Here is a 12,025-nt window from a genome sequence, read left to right on the forward strand (position 1 = left end):
AAATCGATGTGAAGAGAACACACAATTCCATAACCTGAGTATTGACTCTAGCCTTAAGCCTAGCCTCACGCTGCGAAATTGATCCGGCGTTCTGTCGCAATCGACCCAAAAGTCGAACAGAACGCGTCCTGCCCCTTGTAGCTGATGAATTAAGCCCAAATACTGGAACACTGCTTAGAAACCCGAGATTCGTTAAATAAAAGGAGAAATAGCAAAGCCAAGTGGTTAGTTTTCTGAGAACCGTGATGCACCTCTCAAGGGTGCGTTGTAATGTGTCCCTCATATGATTTAATCGCTTTCATCACCCTTTTATAAAATTGTCAAACTATTAATTTGATTGATCTATCACGCCTAATAAAGATAATACCTTGGACAATTGAACTATCATGCTAGGCACCTTAAATCAATCTAAATAAGATAATCACGATCGATTTAGTATTATGTGTTGCATATTGCTAAAATCAATTCAGAGTAGTTTAATTGTTTAAACGCATGTCCCTTCAATTATTAATGCTGAGCTAGTAAGCATAACCTGCCTCTGGAGTTATCGATGATCACTCCTCTCGGTAGTTACAGTCCCCCGAACTCTCAATCTCTGCCCTGCGGGTGTACGTTGAGCGATCCCCACACCAAGGATCACAAGGGAACCTATGGCCGTCATGGTCGAACATAATTGCACTCCCTTTATGTCACGATAACCGGGTTTTGTCAGTTTTTCTCATTGTCGTTAAAAACTGAATGGCGACTCCTATATTACTAGTCGATTGGGTGTAAACTCAAAGGAAATCTAACTACACTTGATCTGACGACGTCACGCCCACGAGGGACGAGGTCATGCATTAGCCTCGTGCTTTTTCGACCCCCTCACAATAGGTCCAATAAGCCACCCAAGATCTCGGAAGTGGTTGAAGACATGCACAGTGTTAGGTTATGATACATATGACAATTCATAAATCATGCGGAAAAAACCATTAAGCCAGGAATACATATTATTTACACATAATCATATAGCATAATTTAGATGCATACTCTTTGTTGCGTGCCTTCCCTAGCTGCGCCCGAACCGAACAAGAACAAGTCTTTAGGACTCCAAGTGTCGTCCCTCCGTAGATAGTCCACAGCACGTCCGGATCCGCCTTAAGATTGACCAACTAGAATCGCCCTTAAGGTACTATTATTTTCGGCTAAATAGGCAAGAGTTATGGCTGATTTTTCTGCTTAAAAATCCTAGTTTTGAATACTTGAAAACTTATATATAAATAATGTCCCCTAGGCCCTTATTTATAGAGGTATGGAAAAGGAATTGTAATCCTACTAGGATGTGGATTTGTTAATTAGAACTTTATTAGGACTCTAAATAACAAAGCAATTCTAATAAGATTAGGATTTTAATCTTCGCACGAATCCCAATAGAATTAGGATTTCCGGCATACGCATCGCACAAGCCGTGCACCCGCGCAGGCCTTGCGGCCCACGACAAGCGCACAACCCATGTGCGGTGCTGCGTGCGCGCGCGCGCCCTTGGCTGGGCCTGGCCTTGCGCTGGGCCTGGTCGAGGCGTGCGTTGCGTGCGGCTCGCTGGGCGATGGCCTGGCTTCGTGCTGGGCCTTCGTCTAGCGGGCCTCGTCCGATGCTAATTCGTACGATACGTTTCCGATTAAATTCCCGATTCCGGAATTCATTTCCGATACGAACAACATTTAATATTTCCGATTCCGGAATTAATTTCCGTTTCGAACAAATATTTAATATTTCCGTTTCCGGAATTATTTTCCGATTCCGATAATATTTCCGTTTCTGACAATATTTCCGTTTCCGGCAATATTTCCGATTCCGGCAATATTTCCATTTCCGATAATATTTTCCGATACGTACCATGTTTCCGTTTCCGGCAACATCTACGACTTGGATAATATTTATATTTCCGATATGATCCATATTTCCGTTTCCGGTAATATCATCGTTTCCGGAGTATTCATTTCTTGCCTGTGACGATCTCAGCTCCCACTGAAACCAAGATCCGTCGATTCCGAATATCCATTGATGGAGTATTTAATGCCATTAAATACTTGATCCGTTTACGTACTATTTGTGTGACCCTACGGGTTCAGTCAAGAGTAAGCTGTGGATTAATATCATTAATTCCACTTGAACTGAAGCGGCCTCTAGCTAGGCATTCAGCTCACTTGATCTCACTGAATTATTAACTTGTTAATTAATATTGAACCGCATTTATTAGACTTAACATAGAATGCATACTTGGACCAAGGGCATTATTTCCTTCACACAGATCGTGGGGACAACGGTCGTTAACGGATTCCTATCTTCTAAGGATCCTCTCAACTAACAATGTCGTTGGACTTCACTTATATAAGCATGGAGCAACGACATTGGAAGGCACAAGTTAATTCAAGCACTCAAGTAATATCAAAGCAATACTTAGCCATTAAAGCAATCGATGTACTCGTTTATTTTCTTTACAAAAGCACAGTCGTTTACTTAGTCATATTCTTAGGATACTTAGTGGATTGATAGCCTCATAGCTATCCGTGGTTTTTTACCTTATTCCTGGGTTTTCCGCGTCAACATCTCCTTGTGTCGCCTCTCTTTTTATCGTTTTTCGCATTCTTTACTTAGTTAGTGTCGACCCAAGCCAAGTGTCTCCCCTAGACGAAATTTGGTATAAAAAGCTTGGCGTCGTCTGTGGGAACATTAACTAGGTTCCACACGAAAACATCCCCTCACAAAACACCTCTCTCAAAATGACTTCTGGAAACATGACACTCGCATAGATGAAAGCGGCCGACGACAAGGCCCAGGCAGAGCTAGCTAGGGACAAAGCTGAAACCGCCCGCATCTTAACCCAAAACGAGCAGCTCGCATCCGAAAACCTATCTTCCAAAGCATCTGTTGAAAACCTCCAGAAAGAGCTAGAGTCCGCGAAGAGCACCAAGCACCGTTCCAGAATCAGTGGAAAGCCAAAGAAGCTGACATTTGAGATGCCCAACGAATTCGAAGATCTGATCCCATCTGACGAGGAGCCCGAAGAAGAATAAGATGGAGCAATGCCTGACCCAGTGACCCGCCGCCTGAACAAGATGGAATCCCACATGAAGAAGCAGTGTTCGTTGATGTTGAAACTGATGACCAAGCTACCAGGAGCACCTACGCCAGTGGAGATCGAGCCAACCGACGGATACGCAGATTCACCATTTTGCGAGGCGATCGCCAGACTAACATTCCCGCACTAGCTACGACTTCCTATTTGGACCACCCTGTACGACGGAACGTCCGACCCCTACAAGCATGTCAACGTCTACAAGCAGCGAATGTGGAAAATCGACATCCCATACAACTTGGTTGAACATGTCATGTGCAAATCTTTTGGAGGTACCCTCGACGGAGAAGGTCTGGAATGGCTCATGAACATCGCCCCCGGATCCATATCCTGCCTATCTGATCTCATCAACGCCTTCTACCAGCAGTTCGCTAGCAGCCGTTAACTGGAAAAGCAGACGATCGATCTCTATCGGTTGGCCCAAGGACCAGACGAGTCGGTATGCGAATATTTTAACCATTTTAATTGTGAAAAAATTAGTATAAAAAACTGTGATGTCAGGACAGCTATTGAAGCATTCAAGAGAGGTCTCGTCCCCAACTCGGAGTTGTACCGGGAGATTACCAAATATCCCTGCGCACCCTTCGAGGAGGTGAGATCGAGAGCCACTGCCCAGATGCAGATCAAGGACGACAAAGTTGCATGGTCGACAGCACCACGGCCAGCAGGGGCAGCAGCGACAGACGGTCATACACCCCGAGGAACAACAGTTGGCGACACCAACCATATAATTGCCAAAACCAGGTACAAAATGTCAATCAATATAATGATACTAACAACGTTCACATGAACGAATGGGCCGATCACCTCGACATCTCTGAATGCGGCTTCAACGTCGACATCGGAGGCGTTGTCACCGCCCTTCAAAATGTAGGTGGAACTGTCAGATGGCCCAGGAAGAGCGACAGACCAGATTCCATGAAAGACATGAGAAAATGGTGTGAAATCCACCGCGACAACGGCCACAAAACCAAGGAGTGCATCTCCCTTAAAAAGGAGGTCGCATATCTTCTGAAACGTGGGCACCTGAAGGAGCTGCTGAGCGACAAAGGGAAGGAAACATACAACAAGGAGAAAATCGCCCAACCCGACCCAACGACGAGCAGCGATCGACCGGCCCCGCCCAAATTTAACAAAGTGATAAACGTTATTTCTGATGGTTCAGATATTTGTGGACTAACTTCTTCTACAGCTAAAAAGATCAACAGGGGAGAATCTGGAGCCGTCAAAGAGGGAAAGACTGAGGATGAGATCGCACTTGAAAAATCCCTAGCAGCAATGTCAATCACCTTTGACGACTCAGATTCAGTAGACGCACAACAGTAACATCATGACGGATTGGTAATATCGTTCCCAATAGGCAACGCTCTAATCAAAAGGATACTGATCGACAACGGCAACTCGTTAAACGTATTGTTCTTGGAGGCCCTACAGGAAATGGGGCTCGAGGAAAAGAACATTGTTAGGAGATCGATAGTCTTAGTAGGATTCAGTGGAGAATCGCTGCAAACAGTCGAAGAGATATCATTGCCCACATATGGAGAAGGTGTCAACATCATGACTAAGTTCAACGTCGTCGACTGCCCATCAGCTTACAATGTCATCCTAGGGCGACCATGGATCCACAAAATGAAAGCAGTACCGTCAACATACCACTTGTCAATCAAATTCCCGACCAAATGGGGTGTCATGGAGATCAAAGGACAGCAAAAAGACGCAAAGAAATGCTATGAAACGGCGCTGAAACCATCAAAATCATCCATCTAGCAATTACAGCCAGGGCCGACAGCAGATGAACCGGACGACCAACAGATCTATGAGGTAGTACTAGACTCGACAAAGCCTGACCAAGTCGTAAGGATAGGAGCGTCGCTGCCTGACAACATCAGAAGTCAGATAGTAGCGCTCCTAAGAGAAAACTTGGACTGCTTCGCCTGGTCGCATGAGGACATGACAGGAATTAGCCCGGACGTCATCGCCACGTCGCATGAGGACATAACGTCGACCCCAACTTTATGCCAGTGAAACAGAAACGATGAAATTTCGCACCTGGAAGGAATAAGATCATAGACGAAGAGGTTCAGAAATTGATAGATTTGGGAAAAATCAGAGAGGTTAAGTATCCAGACTGGTTAGCAAATGTCGTCGTCGTCATCAAGAAGAACGGGAAATGGAGAGTCTGCATCGACTTCACGGACATCAACAAAGCATGCCCCAAAGATCTGTTCCCTCTGCCACACATAGAAGCAATGGTCGACGCCACCGCCGGTCACGAGCTACTCACTTTCATGGTCGCGTACTCAGGATACAACCAGATCCTCATGCACCCGGAGGATCAAGAAAAAACATATTTTGTAACGGATAGAGGATTTTATTGTTATAAAGTCATGCCTTTTGGTCTTAAAAATGCAGGTGCGACGTACTAGCGGCTGGTCAACAAGATGTTCAAAGATCAACTCGGAGACACGATGGAGGTCTACATCGATGACATGCTGGTAAAATCAAAGAAAGCGGACGACCACGTAGAACACCTACGACAGTACTTCAAAATACTGAGGAAATATGGTATGAAACTTTACCCGACTAAATGTTCTTTTAGAGTATAAAGTTTTTGGGCTACATCGTCACCCAATGAGGAATCGAGGCAAGCCCTGACCAAGTGCGTGCAATCATCAACATCCAATCGCCCAGAAACATAAAAGAGGTACAACGCTTGACAGGAAGAGTGGCAGCATTGAACCGTTTCATTTCCAGGTCGTCGGATAAATGTCGTCTATTCTACGACGTCTTACGCAAAAACAAGGGTTTTAGTTGGTCCGACGACCACGAAACGACTTTGCAAAATCTCAAAAAATATCTAATGTCGTCACCCCTCCTGTCTAAACCCAAGGAAGGTGAAGTCTTACAACTTTACCTTGTCGTCAGCCCGGCAGCAGTCAGCGCGGTGTTAGCCCGAGAAGACGAGACGAAACAGGTATTCCTCCCTCGAAAAACTTGTCTTAGCACTCGTCACTGCCGCCAAAAAGCTAAGGCATTGAAACTCACCAAATAGTGGTGATGACTTATTATCCAATTAAGTCTGTGATGCGTATGCCAGAACTGACAGGTCAAATGGAGAAATGAACAATGGCACTAGGAGGATTCGACATCAAATACCAACCAAGGACGGCTGTAAAGTCGCAGGCCCTAGCGGACTTTGTGGCCGACTTCAGCCCCGACTTGGAGAAAATAGCAGACGACGAAGTCAAACACATCAACATCATAGGCGGAACGTGGACACTATTCATCGACGACTCTTCTAACTTTCGTGGTGCAGGTTTAGGCGTCATGCTGAAATCACCACAAGGGGACATGATAGCACAGGCCATATGCTGCGACTTCAAAGCGGCGAACAACGAAGCAGAGTACGAAGCACTAATCGCCGGAATGATGTTAGCCGAAAAACTAGGAGCAAGCGGACTCGACATCTTCAGCGACTCCCAACTGATCGTCAACCAAATCAACGACGACTACGAAGCTAATGACCTTAAAATGACCTTGTACCTCGAGAGAGCTAAAAAATGAACCACAAAATTCAAACCCTTCTCCATCAAACAAGTGCCACGAGACAAAAACACACAGGCTGACACACTCGCTAACTTAGGATCCGCACTCAGAAAATCACCATTCTCAACCATACCCCTAGTACTTCTACTGTCGCCCGCCATAGACAAAGAGATACCACAAAACGCCAGCCTCGTCCTATCAACCACAAACACAGACAGCTGGACCAAACCTATCCTCGACTACTTAACACATGAAACCCTTCCCGACGACAAGCTCGAAGCTAGAAAAAACCTTTTTAAAGCTTCACGATATGTTATCTTGCAGGGCATCCTATTTAAAAAAATTAGCCATCGGAATGATGATGCGGTGCGCAGAAAAAACAGAATGGGAAGGGCTGCTCCAACAATTCCACGAAGGAGAATGCGGAGGACACGAGGGAGGATGAAGCTTATCAACTAGGATAAAGAAGAACAGATACTACTGGCCAACGATATTCAAAGATGCCATGAGGTACGTCGCCAAGTGCGATAAGTGTCAAAGGCACGCTGGTATGACACACAAACCCTCTGAATTCTTATTGTAACACCCCCAATTTACTAACTATAAATAAATAAGAATATAAAAGACTTTATAATAACATTGCAGAAGCTTACACCTAAATCGGAGGTATCACCGCCACACTTGACCACATTGTCAAGTGCTAAGGCTTACAAAACTCAAACTATTACAACTCAATTACTAGGTGATCTATTTACAACTGTACAACTGTCATAAAAGACTAAACGGTAACACTTGAGCTCATTTAACTTCTAACTGCAATCCTTCACGATCAATCTGCTCCAGTCATCTTGACTGCTCACCATAGAGGACAAATTCCAAAAGGATCGTCGCAGGGCCACCATAAGAAAAAGACATGACCGCAAACACACATAGCAAATAAACACACACGTCAGCAAAAGCTGGGTAATCACCTGTTACAAACAGAAACATGCTAAAATAGAATAATAAAGTCTCATGTAAATAATGTAGTATGAAACTACATTTCAAGTACGATCCCAAAGATAAAACTAACTCCATGCTCTATGGAAACTATAAATTTCTCTTCATATGAACCTCGATTATAATGATATGATCTTTTCCTCTACTAAACGTACTCAACCCAATAGGTGCCATATTTGCTCTTTGTTCTATACCTAGCCTTGGACATGGGTAATTCGAATAATAAACCAACAAGTATAAAAACTTGAAACTCTCAATAGCTGCTAGAAAGACTCTCTGAGTCAAGACCACTTTTGGACCAAATCCCACTTTTGGGATACTAAGAAAATAAAGATTGTATCTTGCTCCTCTACTAATGGTTATCATCTCCTTACCAAACATGCCAAGGACTAAGGTCTATAACATTGAGCCTCAAACCAAAAATAACCGCAACCTTTTCTCATTATATATATGAACAATAAACCCATCATGGGTTAAATTTATACACTTCTCAATTACGGCACAAGATCCCAAATTTAAACAATATATAACTCTAATGGGTAACTAATAACACTTATCAAGATCAACAGTCTAATATTTCCCAAACTAATTGAGTAAAACTCACGCAGGTCTAATATTCTCCAAAAGACCATATACATCTAGCATCATCAGTAACTCATATTACCTATCTAAAGAATCTAAACCAAAACTTAATGATATGGTATTATAAAAAAATAAACTAAACATAATTCCTAAAGAGTAATCGAAACATGGATTACACTCATGTATACTCAATCAATGAAGCGGCACACTTTGAATCATATATCATAACAATATCGAATGAGACCAAACACATAAAACTAATTAACAGATTCCAATGCCGCATAAACGAGACCCTAATTCAGTAAAACTCCAAGAGATGCATGATTACTCATAATTAATACGAAGAATAACATATATACACAAACAACTCCAATGTACTAAGTGTGTGTGATTACAAATAATAATATACACGAACAATTAGAAGGGACTAAGTGTGATTACCTTTCAATAAAAACAACCATATAAACAATAGGTCGCAACATACACGATAACACAAGCCGTTGGATCACGCGAGAGGCTTTCTACATGACTGTAAACGGAAGTACGCTACAAATGAGTGATTTGTGGCGCATGACATTATTAGTGGTGATGGAAATGTAGAGGTAAAAGATAATGGAGGAATTGATGAAAAAAGGTCAATTCTTTCCCACTCTAATTATAAGAAACTCACACACAAAACTCTGCAAGTGCATATAGAAAACGGCAGAGGCAAAACATAACCTTCCTGTACAAAATAATTAGGGTTACGAAATATATATAGGTGCTTATATTTAGAGTCCTACTAATTTTAAAATAGTGTTTTTAAACTTCTGAAAATATTAAAAGAGACTAACTAAAAACGGAAATAATTATATTTTGACTATAAAATATATTTTATAAAATTATAAAATATTGGGGTATTACAATCTATCCCCCTTAAAAGAAGTTTCGTCCTGAAACTTAAAGTTGGAAAATTTTAGGGTATTACACTTATATCCGACTTTAACTCCTTGGCCTTGCATGAAATGGGGCATGGACATAGTTGGTAAATTACCCGTTGCCCCAGCACAGAAGGTCTTTATGTTAGTACTAAAGGATTACTTTTCTAAGTGGATAGAAGCAGGTGCGTTCCAACAAGTAAGGGACAAAGAAGTATGCTCGTTTATCTTGACTAACATAATATGCAGGTTTGGAGTACCCTCGGAGATCATATGCGACAACGAATAGCAGTTCATCAGCGACAAAACGAGAGCTTTCTGCAAGACGTGGAACATTGAGCTAAATACGTCGACGCCAAGATACCCCCAAGCAAACGGCCAAGCAGAATCTAGCAACAAGTCTATAATCGGGTCACTGAAGAAACGCCTGGACGACAAGAAGGAACGGTGGGCAGAAGAGTTGCCTTCCATCCTATGGGCCAACAGGACGACGCCTAGGACGACGACGGGGTAGACACCCTTCTCACTCGTCTACAGGTGTGAAGCAGTACTGCCCCCAGAAGTGAAATTTCACAGTGCACGGTACGGTCTCATGACACCAACACAAAACGACGTGGAATTAAGTGAGAACCTCAACAACACAGAATATTTAAGGGAAGCAGCGTTGATAAGGATGGCATCACAGCAAAAAATCATCGCAAAGTGTTTCAACATAAACGTCAAGGTGAAGATGTTCAAAGAGGGCGACTGGGTGCTACGCAAAGTGTTCCAAAACACAAAGGAACTAAACGCAGGTAAATGGACACCGGCTTGAGAAGGACCATACCTGATCGACAAAATTATTGGAAAGGGGGCATACAGACTTGTCACCAAAGACGGCAAATCGGTCCCACGAAACTGGAATGCCGCCCACCTTAAGCTTTATTATTTTTGAACCCTCGTCGTTGCAATTTTATCAATCGTCACATTGTCTTTTCATTTTCTTTTCATTTTTAACGCTTTATTTTTATCTGAACCATTACTGACTTAGGCATCGGAGGGCCGTTGGCACCCCCAACGGCCTATTTTCCTAGCAACCCATGTTCATTTCGCAGGTCATACATTCGACAGACTTACCAACACATTGAAGGAAACGACGACATAAATCAACAATGGACGACGTCGCCCCAAGAGGTCATTACCCTTAAACAAAATTGGATCCTAACAACGACGCGTCGCTTCCGAAACACAACGACTACAGACGACGCAGGTACTATTTTATATGCACATAACTTTGTCCTTCGAGTACCTATATTTTTTTTTGTGACATCTAATACACTACGCACGACAATAGCACCGAAACACAATGAGTCATCGCACGTCCACAGAGAAAATGCAATCGAAAACCAAACACACTTGTCATAAACAAAGCAAAATGCGCGACCTCTAGGGCCGCGACTTCCAAACATAAGTTATCACCTCATAAGGGCGACCTAAACACACAAAATTATCCAAACACCTCGTCACCGCCATCGACGACGGGTAAAAACATCCACAAATTAAACCACAAAAATAAACAGAAGTTCAAACTACACACTATTACATTCAATCCTGGGTAGAAACGGGGACTTCATCTTCTTGTTTGGGGGCACGACGGTGTCAGAAGTGTTCATGACCTCCGTCGACTCTTTCTCTAACATCTCCTCTTGAGGGGCGACGACGGAGGAACCTTCCTCTTCCTGCACGGCGGGGGCGATAGGGGCATCCTCGACCAATGGGGCGACAGGGGCCTCAGTAACCCTCGTACTGGCGGTGTCAGCCATCTCTTCCACATCCACCACTGGCACCGCCAACTCCTCCATGGTACCACCATTGGCCAAAAAGTCGCCCACCTCTTTCTGCGCGGGCCAGATGCTAGTTTCCCCAATCAGGCACGAGTACATCATATGCGCCCTCGTCCTCCAGATAGCCAACTCTTTGCAATCCTTGAACTCCTCCTGCAAAGCGTCGTACAGACTTCTTAGCCCTTTCATCTCTGCCACCTTCAAAGCTAACTCCTCTTTCACCTCCTCGACCTCCTTTGTCGCATTAGCAATCTGGTCATCCTTAGCCTTCAACTGTTCGTCCTTTTCCCTCACGACCGCAGCAAGGTCATCCACCTTCTTCTCAACAACCTTCACCTTCGACTCCCAAGACGTTGATGCCTTCTTCGTGGCCGCAACCAGCTTGCCAGCATTAGCCAACTCGTCGCACAACTGCGAACAAAACTTACGAGCAGCCATCGAGGCTTGAAATGCCTGCACACGGAGATGTCACAAATAATCAGCGACGCACGTACGTAACGCGCGCAAACATGAACGACGCACTAACACGCGATAAATGATAAATCAAACGTAACTAACGAAAAATACACTTACCCGCAAGCTAACTTCAGCAGCGTCCGACGCAACAGACATCGACAACGCCTCACGATAACGCTGATATGTCGAAGGCAAGATCAACCTATCCACATAAGGCCAAACAACAGCAGTCTCACCATCACCCAAGAAGTTTGCAGGTAGAGAGATAATCGTATTGTCAACAGTACGTTTTTCGGCAGGACACTTCTTGGCCGACGCAGCAGGAGCCTTGCCAAGGGTGATAGTAGTCGACGACGCCTTGAACGGCTGTGGAGGCGACGATGACGTAATGGGATGGAAACCTTCAGCCCCGATAATTACAGGTGTCTCAGGAGACGCACCTATCTTAGAGTACCGAGGAATGATAGGCAAGCTTTGCCCACCAGAAGCAGTAGACGACCTCAACCGTTTCCTCGCACGTTCTTGTATCTCACTCTGCGACATCCTTGCCACAGGTTTGGACGACAAAGTATGCTCTTCACCAA

Source organism: Spinacia oleracea, chromosome 4 (genome assembly GCF_020520425.1).
Source record: "Spinacia oleracea cultivar Varoflay chromosome 4, BTI_SOV_V1, whole genome shotgun sequence".
Lineage (NCBI taxonomy): Eukaryota > Viridiplantae > Streptophyta > Magnoliopsida > Caryophyllales > Amaranthaceae > Spinacia > Spinacia oleracea.